The 9855-nt window shown below is 47.4% G+C and overlaps 28 non-coding genes and 2 pseudogenes across 28 annotated transcripts; all 30 read left to right on the top strand.

Annotated features, from left to right (window-relative positions):
• The first annotated feature begins 24 nt into the window (after nt 1-24).
• On the top strand, nt 25-145 carry LOC145150967 (5S ribosomal RNA). Its single transcript, XR_013731769.1, has one exon. It is a non-coding gene; the product is annotated as a 5S ribosomal RNA (ribosomal RNA).
• A 186-nt stretch (nt 146-331) lies between these two features.
• On the top strand, nt 332-450 carry LOC145145696 (5S ribosomal RNA). The gene has a single exon (XR_013726656.1). It is a non-coding gene; the product is annotated as a 5S ribosomal RNA (ribosomal RNA).
• Nucleotides 451-674: 224 nt separating this feature from the next.
• On the top strand, nt 675-793 carry LOC145145772 (5S ribosomal RNA). The gene has a single exon (XR_013726730.1). It is a non-coding gene; the product is annotated as a 5S ribosomal RNA (ribosomal RNA).
• A 232-nt stretch (nt 794-1025) lies between these two features.
• Nucleotides 1026-1145, top strand: LOC145151102 (5S ribosomal RNA). The gene has a single exon (XR_013731894.1). It is a non-coding gene; the product is annotated as a 5S ribosomal RNA (ribosomal RNA).
• Nucleotides 1146-1331: 186 nt separating this feature from the next.
• Nucleotides 1332-1450, top strand: LOC145149330 (5S ribosomal RNA). Its single transcript, XR_013730181.1, has one exon. It is a non-coding gene; the product is annotated as a 5S ribosomal RNA (ribosomal RNA).
• A 221-nt stretch (nt 1451-1671) lies between these two features.
• Nucleotides 1672-1790, top strand: LOC145146023 (5S ribosomal RNA). Its single transcript, XR_013726970.1, has one exon. It is a non-coding gene; the product is annotated as a 5S ribosomal RNA (ribosomal RNA).
• Nucleotides 1791-2020: 230 nt separating this feature from the next.
• LOC145150284 (5S ribosomal RNA) lies at nt 2021-2139 on the top strand. Its single transcript, XR_013731103.1, has one exon. It is a non-coding gene; the product is annotated as a 5S ribosomal RNA (ribosomal RNA).
• Nucleotides 2140-2368: 229 nt separating this feature from the next.
• Nucleotides 2369-2486, top strand: LOC145150713 (5S ribosomal RNA). Its single transcript, XR_013731520.1, has one exon. It is a non-coding gene; the product is annotated as a 5S ribosomal RNA (ribosomal RNA).
• A 228-nt stretch (nt 2487-2714) lies between these two features.
• Nucleotides 2715-2833, top strand: LOC145154912 (5S ribosomal RNA). The gene has a single exon (XR_013735380.1). It is a non-coding gene; the product is annotated as a 5S ribosomal RNA (ribosomal RNA).
• Nucleotides 2834-3052: 219 nt separating this feature from the next.
• On the top strand, nt 3053-3173 carry LOC145150968 (5S ribosomal RNA). The gene has a single exon (XR_013731770.1). It is a non-coding gene; the product is annotated as a 5S ribosomal RNA (ribosomal RNA).
• A 187-nt stretch (nt 3174-3360) lies between these two features.
• On the top strand, nt 3361-3479 carry LOC145148313 (5S ribosomal RNA). The gene has a single exon (XR_013729202.1). It is a non-coding gene; the product is annotated as a 5S ribosomal RNA (ribosomal RNA).
• Nucleotides 3480-3703: 224 nt separating this feature from the next.
• On the top strand, nt 3704-3822 carry LOC145150463 (5S ribosomal RNA). The gene has a single exon (XR_013731288.1). It is a non-coding gene; the product is annotated as a 5S ribosomal RNA (ribosomal RNA).
• A 232-nt stretch (nt 3823-4054) lies between these two features.
• On the top strand, nt 4055-4169 carry LOC145151324 (5S ribosomal RNA; annotated as a pseudogene).
• A 188-nt stretch (nt 4170-4357) lies between these two features.
• Nucleotides 4358-4476, top strand: LOC145145697 (5S ribosomal RNA). The gene has a single exon (XR_013726657.1). It is a non-coding gene; the product is annotated as a 5S ribosomal RNA (ribosomal RNA).
• Nucleotides 4477-4704: 228 nt separating this feature from the next.
• Nucleotides 4705-4823, top strand: LOC145154324 (5S ribosomal RNA). Its single transcript, XR_013734801.1, has one exon. It is a non-coding gene; the product is annotated as a 5S ribosomal RNA (ribosomal RNA).
• Nucleotides 4824-5049: 226 nt separating this feature from the next.
• Nucleotides 5050-5169, top strand: LOC145150914 (5S ribosomal RNA). Its single transcript, XR_013731720.1, has one exon. It is a non-coding gene; the product is annotated as a 5S ribosomal RNA (ribosomal RNA).
• Nucleotides 5170-5354: 185 nt separating this feature from the next.
• Nucleotides 5355-5473, top strand: LOC145147389 (5S ribosomal RNA). The gene has a single exon (XR_013728295.1). It is a non-coding gene; the product is annotated as a 5S ribosomal RNA (ribosomal RNA).
• A 229-nt stretch (nt 5474-5702) lies between these two features.
• LOC145154941 (5S ribosomal RNA) lies at nt 5703-5821 on the top strand. The gene has a single exon (XR_013735409.1). It is a non-coding gene; the product is annotated as a 5S ribosomal RNA (ribosomal RNA).
• A 223-nt stretch (nt 5822-6044) lies between these two features.
• LOC145150831 (5S ribosomal RNA) lies at nt 6045-6160 on the top strand. Its single transcript, XR_013731643.1, has one exon. It is a non-coding gene; the product is annotated as a 5S ribosomal RNA (ribosomal RNA).
• A 186-nt stretch (nt 6161-6346) lies between these two features.
• LOC145150323 (5S ribosomal RNA) lies at nt 6347-6465 on the top strand. Its single transcript, XR_013731143.1, has one exon. It is a non-coding gene; the product is annotated as a 5S ribosomal RNA (ribosomal RNA).
• A 229-nt stretch (nt 6466-6694) lies between these two features.
• Nucleotides 6695-6815, top strand: LOC145151112 (5S ribosomal RNA). The gene has a single exon (XR_013731903.1). It is a non-coding gene; the product is annotated as a 5S ribosomal RNA (ribosomal RNA).
• Nucleotides 6816-7002: 187 nt separating this feature from the next.
• LOC145155088 (5S ribosomal RNA) lies at nt 7003-7121 on the top strand. Its single transcript, XR_013735547.1, has one exon. It is a non-coding gene; the product is annotated as a 5S ribosomal RNA (ribosomal RNA).
• A 229-nt stretch (nt 7122-7350) lies between these two features.
• On the top strand, nt 7351-7470 carry LOC145149918 (5S ribosomal RNA). The gene has a single exon (XR_013730755.1). It is a non-coding gene; the product is annotated as a 5S ribosomal RNA (ribosomal RNA).
• Nucleotides 7471-7655: 185 nt separating this feature from the next.
• LOC145147391 (5S ribosomal RNA) lies at nt 7656-7774 on the top strand. Its single transcript, XR_013728297.1, has one exon. It is a non-coding gene; the product is annotated as a 5S ribosomal RNA (ribosomal RNA).
• Nucleotides 7775-8004: 230 nt separating this feature from the next.
• Nucleotides 8005-8124, top strand: LOC145148822 (5S ribosomal RNA). Its single transcript, XR_013729689.1, has one exon. It is a non-coding gene; the product is annotated as a 5S ribosomal RNA (ribosomal RNA).
• A 230-nt stretch (nt 8125-8354) lies between these two features.
• LOC145146980 (5S ribosomal RNA) lies at nt 8355-8473 on the top strand. Its single transcript, XR_013727899.1, has one exon. It is a non-coding gene; the product is annotated as a 5S ribosomal RNA (ribosomal RNA).
• Nucleotides 8474-8702: 229 nt separating this feature from the next.
• Nucleotides 8703-8822, top strand: LOC145150877 (5S ribosomal RNA). Its single transcript, XR_013731687.1, has one exon. It is a non-coding gene; the product is annotated as a 5S ribosomal RNA (ribosomal RNA).
• Nucleotides 8823-9052: 230 nt separating this feature from the next.
• LOC145147417 (5S ribosomal RNA) lies at nt 9053-9171 on the top strand. The gene has a single exon (XR_013728321.1). It is a non-coding gene; the product is annotated as a 5S ribosomal RNA (ribosomal RNA).
• A 232-nt stretch (nt 9172-9403) lies between these two features.
• On the top strand, nt 9404-9520 carry LOC145151368 (5S ribosomal RNA; annotated as a pseudogene).
• A 186-nt stretch (nt 9521-9706) lies between these two features.
• LOC145147655 (5S ribosomal RNA) lies at nt 9707-9825 on the top strand. Its single transcript, XR_013728552.1, has one exon. It is a non-coding gene; the product is annotated as a 5S ribosomal RNA (ribosomal RNA).
• Nucleotides 9826-9855: the final 30 nt, after the last annotated feature.

The following is a 9855-nucleotide window of genomic DNA, read 5'->3' on the forward strand; positions in this document are numbered from 1 at the left end:
AGCAATAAGCATGGATAGTATTTCGGGTGCGATCATACCAGCACTAATGCACCGGATCCCATCAGAACTCCGCAGTTAAGCGTGCTTGGGCGAGAGTAGTACTAGGATGGGTGACCCCCTTGGGAAGTCCTCGTGTTTACGTGCGGTTTTTTTTTGTTTTTTTTTCTTTCTTGCTATTTCTATGCTCGGGTGGCCACCGCTTCATGGTTGATGGTTTTCGTATTTTTGGAACGGAGCCGATCGGTCACGTGGGTCCCACGCCTCGCGTACCAAAACAAAGGAGGTTCTGCGTCTTTTAAGACATAAAAGCAATGAGCAAGGATAGTATTTCGGGTGCGATCATACCAGCACTAATGCACCGGATCCCATCAGAACTCCGCAGTTAAGCGTGCTTGGGCGAGAGTAGTACTAGGATCGGTGACCCCCTGGGAAGTCCTCGTGTTGCACCCCCCTTTTTCGTTGCCCGTTTGCGTTTTTTTAGATTTTACGTGCGGTTTTTTTTGTTTTTTTTTCTTGCTATTTCTATGCTCGGGTGGCCTCCGTTTCATGGTTCATGGTCTTCGTATTTTTGGAACGGAGCCGATCGGTCACGTGGGTCCCACGCCTCGCGTACGAAAACAAAGGAGGTTCTGCGTCTTTTAAGACATACAAGCAATAAGCATGGATAGTATTTCGGGTGCGATCATACCAGGACTAATGCATCGGATCCCATCAGAACTCCGCAGTTAAGCGTGCTTGGGCGAGAGTAGTACTAGGATGGGTGACCCCCTGGGAAGTCCTCGTGTTGCACCCCCCTTTTTCGTTGTCCGTTTGCGTTTTTTTAGATTTTTACGTGCGTTTTTTTTTTTTGTTTTTTTTTCTTTCTTGCTATTTCTATGTTCGGGTGGCCTCCGCTTCATGGTTGATGGTTTTCGTATTTTTGGAACGGAGCCGATCGGTCACGTGGGTCCCACGCCTCTCGTACAAAAACAAAGGTGGTTCTGCGTCTTTTAAGACATAAAAGCAATAAGCATGGATAGTATTTCGGGTGCGATCATACCAGCACTAATGCACCGGATCCCATCAGAACTGCGCAGTTAAGCGTGCTTGGGCGAGAGTAGTACTAGGATGGGTGACCCCCTGGGAAGTCCTCGTGTTTACGTGCGGTTTTTTTTTGTTTTTTTTTCTTTCTTGCTATTTCTATGCTCGGGTGGCCACCGCTTCATGGTTGATGGTTTTCGTATTTTTGGAACGGAGTCGATCGGTCACGTGAGTCCCACGCCTCGCGTACGAAAACAAAGGAGGTTCTGTGTCTTTTAAGACATAAAAGCAATAAGCATGGATAGTATTTTGGGTGCGATCATACCAGCACTAATGCACCGGATCCCATAAGAACTCCGCAGTTAAGCGTGCTTGGGCGAGAGTAGTACTAGGATGGGTGAACCCCTGGGAAGTCCTCATGTTGCACCCCCCTTTTTCGTTGCCCGTTTGCGTTTTTTTAGATTTTACACGCGGCTTTTTTTTTTCTTTCTTGCTATTTCTATGCTCGGGTGGCCTCCGTTTCATGGTTCATGGTTTTCGTATTTTTGGAACGGAGCCGATCGGTCACGTGGGTCCCACGCCTCGCGTACGAAAACAAAGGAGGTTCTGCGTCTTTTAAGACATAAAAGCAATAAGCATGGACAGTATTTCGGGTGCGATCATACCAGCACTAATGCACCGGATCCTATCAGAACTCCGCAGTTAAGCGTGCTTGGGCGAGAGTAGTACTAGGATGGGTGACCCCCTCGGAAGTCCTCGTGTTGCACCCCCCCCCTTTTTCATTGCCCGTTTGCGTTTTTTTAGATTTTACATGCGGTTTTTTTTGTTTTTTTTCTTTCTTGCTATTTCTATGGTCGGGTGGCCTCCGCTTCATGGTTCATGGTTTTCGTATTTTTGGAACGGAGCCGATCGGTCACGTGGGTCCCACGCCTCGCGTACGAAAACAAAGGAGGTTCTGCGTCTTTTAAGACATAAAAGCAATAAGCATTGATAGTATTTCAGGTGCGATCATACCAGGACTAATGCACCGGATCCCATAAGAACTTTGCAGTTAAGCGTGCTTGGGCGAGAGTAGTACTCGGATGGGTGACCCCCTGGGAAGTCCTCGTGTTGCACCCCCCTCTTTCGTTGCCCGTTTGCGTTTTTTTAGATTTTACGCGCGGTTTTTTTTTGTTTTTTTTTCTTTCTTGCTATTTCTATGCTCGGGTGGCCTCCGTTTCATGGTTCATGGTTTTCGTATTTTTGGAATGGAGCCGATCGGTCACGTGGGTCCCACGCCTCGCGTACGAAAACAAAGGAGGTTCTGCGTCTTTTAAGACATAAAAGCAATAAGAATGGATAGTATTTCGGGTGCGATCATACCAGCACTAATGCACCGGATCACATCACAACTCTGCAGTTAAGCGTGCTTGGGCGAGAGTAGTACTAGGATGGGTGACCCCTGGGAAGTCCTCGTGTTGCACCCCCCTTTTTTGTTGCCTGTTTGCGTTTTTTTAGATTTTACGTGCGGTTTTTTTTGTTTTTTTTTCTTTCTTGCTATTTGTATGCTCGGGTGGCCTCCGCTTCATGGTTGATGGTTTTCGTATTTTTGGAACGGAGCCGATCGGTCACGTGGGTCCCACGCCTCGCGTACGAAAACAAAGGTGGTTCTGCGTCTTTTAAGACATAAAAGCAATAAGCATGGATAATATTTCGGGTGCGATCATACCAGCACTAATGCACCGGATCCCATCAGAACTCCGCAGTTAAGCGTGCTTGGGCGAGAGTAGTACTAGGATGGGTGACCCCCTGGGAAGTCCTCGTGTTGCACCCCCTTTTTCGTTGTCCGTTTGCGTTTTTTTAGATTTTACGTGCGGTTTTTTTTTTCTTTCTTGCTATTTCTATGCTCGGGTGGCCTCCGCTTCATGGTTGATGGTTTTCGTATTTTTGGAACGGAGCCGATCGGTCACGTGGGTCCCACGCCTCGCGTACGAAAACAAAGGAGGTTCTGCGTCTTTTAAGACATAAAAGCAATAAGCATGGATAGTATTTCGGGTGCGATCATACCAGCACTAATGCACCGGATCCCATCAGAACTCCGCAGTTAAGCGTGCTTGGGCGAGAGTAGTACTAGGATGGGTGACCCCCTTGGGAAGTCCTCGTGTTTACGTGCGGTTTTTTTTTTGTTTTTTTTTCTTTCTTGCTATTTCTATGCTCGGGTGGCCACCGCTTCATGGTTGATGGTTTTCGTATTTTTGGAACGGAGCCGATCGGTCACGTGGGTCCCACGCCTCGCGTACCAAAACAAAGGAGGTTCTGCATCTTTTAAGACATAAAAGCAATGAGCAAGGATAGTATTTCGGATGCGATCATACCAGCACTAATGCACCGGATCCCATCAGAACTCCGCAGTTAAGCGTGCTTGGGCGAGAGTAGTACTAGGATCGGTGACCCCCTGAGAAGTCCTCGTGTTGCACCCCCCTTTTTCATTGCCCGTTTGCGTTTTTTTAGATTTTACGTGCGGTTTTTTTTGTTTTTTTTTCTTGCTATTTCTATGCTCGGGTGGCCTCCGTTTCATGGTTCATGGTCTTCGTATTTTTGGAACGGAGCCGATCGGTCACGTGGGTCCCACGCCTCGCGTACGAAAACAAAGGAGGTTCTGCGTCTTTTAAGACATACAAGCAATAAACATGGATAGTATTTCAGGTGCGATCATAGCAGGACTAATGCATTGGATCCCATCAGAACTCCGCAGTTAAGCGTGCTTGGGCGAGAGTAGTACTAGGATGGGTGACCCCCTGGGAAGTCCTCGTGTTGCACCCCCCTTTTTCGTTGTCCGTTTGCGTTTTTTTAGATTTTACGTGCGTTTTTTTTTTGTTTTTTTTTCTTTCTTGCTATTTCTATGCTCGGGTGGCCTCCGCTTCATGGTTGATGGTTTTCGTATTTTTGGAACGGAGGCGATCGGTCACGTGGGTCCCACGCCTCGCGTACGAAAACAAAGGTGGTTCTGCGTCTTTTAAGACATAAAAGCAATAAGCATGGATAGTATTTCGGGTGCGATCATACCAGTACTAATGCACCGGATCCCATCAGAACTCCGTAGTTAAGCGCGCTTGGGCGAGAGTAGTACTAGGATGGGTGACCCCTGGGAAGTCCTCGTGTTTAAGTGCAGTTTTTTTTTTGTTTTTTTTTCTTTCTTGCTATTTCGATGCTCGGGTGGCCACCACTTCATGGTTAATGGTTTTCGTATTTTTGGAACGGAGCTGATCGGTCACGTGGGTCCCACGCCTCGCGTACGAAAACAAAGGAGGTTCTGTGTCTTTTAAGACATAAAAGCAATAAGCATGGATAGTATTTCGGGTGCGATCATACCAGCACTAATGCACCGGATCCCATCAGAACTCCGCAGTTAAGCGTGCTTGGGCGAGAGTAGTACTAGGATCGGTGACCCCCTGGGAAGTCCTCGTGTTGCACCCCCCTTTTTCGTTGCCCGTTTGCGTTTTTTTAGATTTTACGTGCGGTTTTTTTTGTTTTTTTTTCTTTCTTGCTATTTCTATGCTCGGGTGGCCTCCGTTTCATGGTTCATGGTCTTCGTATTTTTGGAACGGAGCCGATCGGTCACGTGGGTCCCACGCCTCGCGTACGAAAACAAAGGAGGTTCTGCGTCTTTTAAGACATACAAGCAATAAGCATGGATAGTATTTCGGGTGCGATCATACCAGCACTAATGCACCGGATCTCATCAGAACTCCGCAGTTAAGCGTGCTTGGGCGAGAGTAGTACTAGGATGGGTGACCCCCTGGGAAGTCCTCGTGTTGCACCCCCTTTTTCGTTGTCCGTTTACATTTTTTTAGATTTTACGTGCATTTTTTTTTGTTTTTTTTCTTTCTTGCTATTTCTATGCTCGGGTGGCCTCCGCTTCATGGTTGATGGTTTTCGTATTTTTGGAACGGAGCCGATCGGTCACGTGGGTCCAACGCCTCGCGTACGAAAACAAAGGAGGTTCTGCGTCTTTTAAGACATAAAAGCAATAAGCATGGATAGTATTTCGGGTGCGATCATACCAGCACTAATGCACCGGATCCCATCAAAACTCCGCAGTTAAGCGTGCTTGGGCGAGAGTAGTACTAGGATGGGTGACCCCCCGGGAAGTCCTCGTGTTTACGTGCTGTTTTTTTTTTGTTTTTTTCTTTCTTGCTATTTCGATGCTCGGGTGGCCACCACTTCATGGTTAATGGTTTTCGTATTTTTGGAACGGAGCTGATCGGTCACGTGGGTCCCACGCCTCGCGTACGAAAACAAATGAGGTTCTGCGTCTTTTAAGACATAAAAGCAATAAGCATGGATAGTATTTCGGGTGCGATAATACCAGCACTAATGCACCGGATCCCATCAGAACTCCGCAGTTAAGCGTGCTTGGGCGAGAGTAGTACTAGGATCGGTGACCCCCTGGGAAGTCCTCGTGTTGCACCCCCCTTTTTCGTTGCCCGTTTGCGTTTTTTTAAATTTTCCGTGCGGTTTTTTTTTGTTTTTTTTTCTTTCTTGCCATTTCTATGCTCGGGTGGCCTCCGTTTCATGGTTCATGGTCTTCGTATTTTTGGAACGGAGCCGATCGGTCACGTGGGTCCCACGCCTCGCGTACGAAAACAAAATAGGTTCTGCGTCTTTTAAGACATACAAGCAATAAGCATGGATAGTATTTCGGGTGCGATCATACTAGCACTAATGCACCGGATCCCATCAGAACTCCGCAGTTAAGCGTGCTTGGGCGAGAGTAGTACTAGGATGGGTGACCCCCTGGGAAGTCCTCGTGTTGCACCCCCCTTTTTCGTTGTCCGTTTGCGTTTTTTTTAGATTTTACGTGCGGTTTTTTTTTCTTTCTTGCTATTTCTATGCTCGGGTGGCCTCCGCTTCATGGTTGATGGTTTTCGTATTTTTGGAACAGAGCCGATCGTTCACGTGGGTCCCACGCCTCGCGTACGAAAACAAAGGAGGTTCTGCGTCTTTTAAGACATAAAAGCAATAAGCATGGATAGTATTTCCGGTGCGATCATACCAGCACTAATGCACCGGATCCCATCAGAACTCCGCAGTTAAGTGTGCTTGGGCGAGAGTAGTACTAGGATGGGTGACCCCCTGGGAAGTCCTCGTGTTTACGTGCGGTTTTTATTGTTTTTTTTTCTTTCTTGCTATTTCTATGCTCGGGTGGCCACCGCTTCATGGTTGATGGTTTTCGTATTTTTGGAACGGAGCCGATCGGTCACGTGAGTCCCACGCCTCGCGTACGAAAACAAAGGAGGTTCTGTGTCTTTTAAAACATAAAAGCAATAAGCATGGATAGTATTTTGGGTGCGATCATACCAGCACTAATGCACCGGATCCCATCACAACTCTGCAGTTAAGCATGCTTGGGCGAGAGTAGTACTAGGATGGGTGACCCCCTGGGAAGTCCTTGTGTTGCACCCCCTTTTTTGTTGCCTGTTTGCGTTTTTTTAGATTTTACGTGCGGTTTTTTTTTGTTTTTTTTTTCTTTCTTGCTATTTCTATGCTCGGGTGGCCTCCGCTTCATGGTTGATGGTTTTCGTATTTTTGGAACGGAGCCGATCGGTCACCTGGGTCCCACGCCTCGCGTACGAAAACAAAGGAGGTTCTGCGTCTTTTAAGACATAAAATCAATAAGCATGGATAGTATTTCGGGTGCGATCATACCAGCACTAATGCACCGGATCCCATCAGAACTCCGCAGTTAAGCGTGCTTGGGCGAGAGTAGTACTAGAATGGGTGACCCCCTTGGGAAGTCCTCGTGTTTACGTGCGGTTTTTTTTTTGTTTTTTTTTCTTTCTTGCTATTTGTATGCTCGGGTGGCCACCGCTTCATGGTTGATGGTTTTCGTATATTTGGAACGGAGCCGATCGGTCACGTGGGTCCCACGCCTCGCGTACGAAAACAAAGGAGGTTCTGCGTCTTTTAAGACATAAAAGCAATAAGCATGGATAGTATTTCGGGTGCGATCATACCAGCACTAATGCACCGGATCCCATCAGAACTCTGCAGTTAAGCGTGCTTGGGCGAGAGTAGTACTAGGATGGGTGACCCCCTGGGAAGTCCTCGTGTTGCACCCCCCTTTTTCGTTGTCCGTTTGCATTTTTTTAGATTTTACGTGCGGTTTTTTTTTGTTTTTTTTTCTTTCTTGCTATTTCTATGCTCGGGTGGCCTCCGCTTCATGGTTGATGGTTTTCGTATTTTTGGAACGGAGCCGATCGGTCACGTGGGTCCCACGCCTCGCGTACGAAAACAAAGGAGGTTCTGCGTCTTTTAAGACATAAAAGCAATAAGCATGGATAGTATTTCGGGTGCGATCATACCAGCACTAATGCACCGGATCCCATCAGAACTCCGCAGTTAAGCGTGCTTGGGCGAGAGTAGTACTAGGATGGGTGACCCCTTGGGAAGTCCTCGTGTTTACGTGCTGTTTTTTTTTTGTTTTTTTCTTTCTTGCTATTTCGATGCTCGGGTGGCCACCACTTCATGGTTAATGGTTTTCGTATTTTTGGAACGGAGCTGATCGGTCACGTGGGTCCCACGCCTCGCGTACGAAAACAAAGGAGGTTCTGCGTCTTTTAAGACATAAAAGCAATAAGCATGGATAGTATTTCGGGTGCGATAATACCAGCACTAATGCACCGGATCCCATCAGAACTCCGCAGTTAAGCGTGCTTGGGCGAGAGTAGTACTAGGATCGGTGACCCCCTGGGAAGTCCTCGTGTTGCACCCCCTTTTTCGTTGCCCGTTTGCGTTTTTTTAAATTTTCCGTGCGGTTTTTTTTTTGTTTTTTTTTTCTTTCTTGCTATTTCTATGCTCGGGTGGCCTCCGTTTCATGGTTCATGGTCTTCGTATTTTTGGAACGGAGCCGATCGGTCACGTGGGTCCCACGCCTCGCGTACGAAAACAAAATAGGTTCTGCGTGTTTTAAGACATACAAGCAATAAGCATGGATAGTATTTCGGGTGCGATCATACCAGCACAAATGCACCGGATCCTATCAGAACTCCGCAGTTAAGCGTGCTTGGGCGAGAGTAGTACTAGGATGGGTGACCCCCTGGGGAAGTCCTCGTGTTGCACCCCCCCTTTTTCGTTGCCCGTTTGCGTTTTTTTAGATTTTACATGCGGTTTTTTTTGTTTTTTTTTTCTTTCTTGCTATTTCTATGGTCGGGTGGCCTCCGCTTCATGGTTCATGGTTTTCGTATTTTTGGAACGGAGCCGATCGGTCACGTGGGTCCCACGCCTCGCGTACGAAAACAAAGGAGGTTCTGCGTCTTTTAAGACATAAAAGCAATAAGCATTGATAGTATTTCAGGTGCGATCATACCAGGACTAATGCACCGGATCCCATAAGAACTCCGCAGTTAAGCGTGCTTGGGCGAGAGTAGTACTAGGATGGGTGACCCCCTGGGAAGTCCTCGTGTTGCACCCCCCTTTTTCGTTGCCCGTTTGCGTTTTTTTAGATTTTACGTGCGGTTTTTTTTTGTTTTTTTTTCTTTCTTGCTATTTCTATGCTCGGGTGGCCTCCGTTTCATGGTTCATGGTTTTCGTATTTTTGGAACGGAGCCGATCGGTCACGTGGGTCCCACGCCTCGCGTACGAAAACAAAGGAGGTTCTGCGTCTTTTAAGACATAAAAACAATAAGCATGGATAGTATTTCGGGTGCGATCATACCAGCACTAATGCACCGGATCCCATCACAACTCTGCAGTTAAGCGTGCTTGGGTGAGAGTAGTACTAGGATGGGTGACCCCCTGGGGAAGTCCTCGTGTTGCACCCCCCCCTTTTTCGTTGCCCGTTTGCGTTTTTTTAGATTTTACATGCGGTTTTTTTTGTTTTTTTTTCTTTCTTGCTATTTCTATGGTCGGGTGGCCTCCGCTTCATGGTTCATGGTTTTCGTATTTTTGGAACGGAGCCGATCGGTCACGTGGGTCCCACGCCTCGCGTACGAAAACAAAGGAGGTTCTGCGTCTTTTAAGACATAAAAGCAATAAGCATTGATTGTATTTCAGGTGCGATCATACCAGGACTAATGCACCGGATCCCATGAGAACTCCGCAGTTAAGCGTGCTTGGGCGAGAGTAGTACTAGGATGGGTGACCCCCTGGGAAGTCCTCGTGTTGCACCCCCCTTTTTCGTTGCCCGTTTGCGTTTTTTTAGATTTTACGTGCGGTTTTTTTTGTTTTTTTTTTCTTTCTTGCTATTTCTATGGTCGGGTGGCCTCCGCTTCATGGTTCATGGTTTTCGTATTTTTGGAACGGAGCCGATCGGTCACGTGGGTCCCACGCCTCGCGTACGAAAACAAAGGAGGTTCTGCGTCTTTTAAGACATAAAAGCAATAAGCATTGATAGTATTTCAGGTGCGATCATACCAGGACTAATGCACCGGATCCCATCAGAACTCCGTAGTTAACCGTGCTTGGGCGAGAGTAGTACTAGGATGGGTGACCCCCTTGGGAAGTCCTCGTGTTTACGTGCGATTTTTTTTGTTTTTTGTTCTTTCTTGCTATTTCTATGCTCGGGTGGCCACCGCTTCATGGTTGATGGTTTTCGTATTTTTGGAACGGAGCCGATCGGTCACGTGGGTCCCACGCCTCGCGTACGAAAACAAAGGAGGTTCTGCGTCTTTTAAGACATAAAGGCAATAAGCATGGATAGTATTTCGGGTGCGATCATACTAGCACTAATGCACCGGATCCCATCAGAACTCCGCAGTTAAGCGTGCTTGGGCGAGAGTAGTACTAGGATCGGTGACCCCCTGGGAAGTCCTCGTGTTGCACCCCCCTTTTTCGTTGCCCGTTTGCGTTTTTTTA

This window comes from Lactuca virosa, chromosome 1 (assembly GCF_052849685.1).
Source record: "Lactuca virosa cultivar CGN04683 chromosome 1, Lactuca_virosa_CGN04683_v6, whole genome shotgun sequence".
In the NCBI taxonomy this organism is placed as follows: Eukaryota; Viridiplantae; Streptophyta; class Magnoliopsida; order Asterales; family Asteraceae; genus Lactuca; species Lactuca virosa.